This window comes from Penaeus monodon, chromosome 21, assembly GCF_015228065.2.
Source record: "Penaeus monodon isolate SGIC_2016 chromosome 21, NSTDA_Pmon_1, whole genome shotgun sequence".
Taxonomy (NCBI): Eukaryota; Metazoa; Arthropoda; class Malacostraca; order Decapoda; family Penaeidae; genus Penaeus; species Penaeus monodon.
In genome coordinates, this window is record NC_051406.1 from 7,403,364 (window position 1) to 7,403,785 (window position 422).

The following is a 422-nucleotide window of genomic DNA, read 5'->3' on the forward strand; positions in this document are numbered from 1 at the left end:
GAGTCGTAATATTTAGTGTGAATCTTTATACATATCTGTTTCGTGTTTCCTCTGGATAGATCACGTTTTTCCCCAGCTGTGATCATACACACCAAAAACGTTTTCAAAGGCGCAACGTGTCGGACAGCACACAACGTTTGCAATGGAAAGGCCGATGCTTCCTTGATCCTGCATGGAAATTCCTGGGTGTCAATTCTTTGACTTGAAATGTACAGGTATTTCCTGACTATTAGAAGCAGAATTTGCGTTGATGTGAGTCATAGGAAGCAGTTTTATGTATATAGATTTATATGCTGAAATCATAACTAATTATTATCACTTTCAATATTTAGTTTTAAGGTTATATTCATTAGTATCATATTTATCGCCATGTTAATCATAGTAGTAGTATCATCATTGCAGATTATTCTAATACTTTTGTT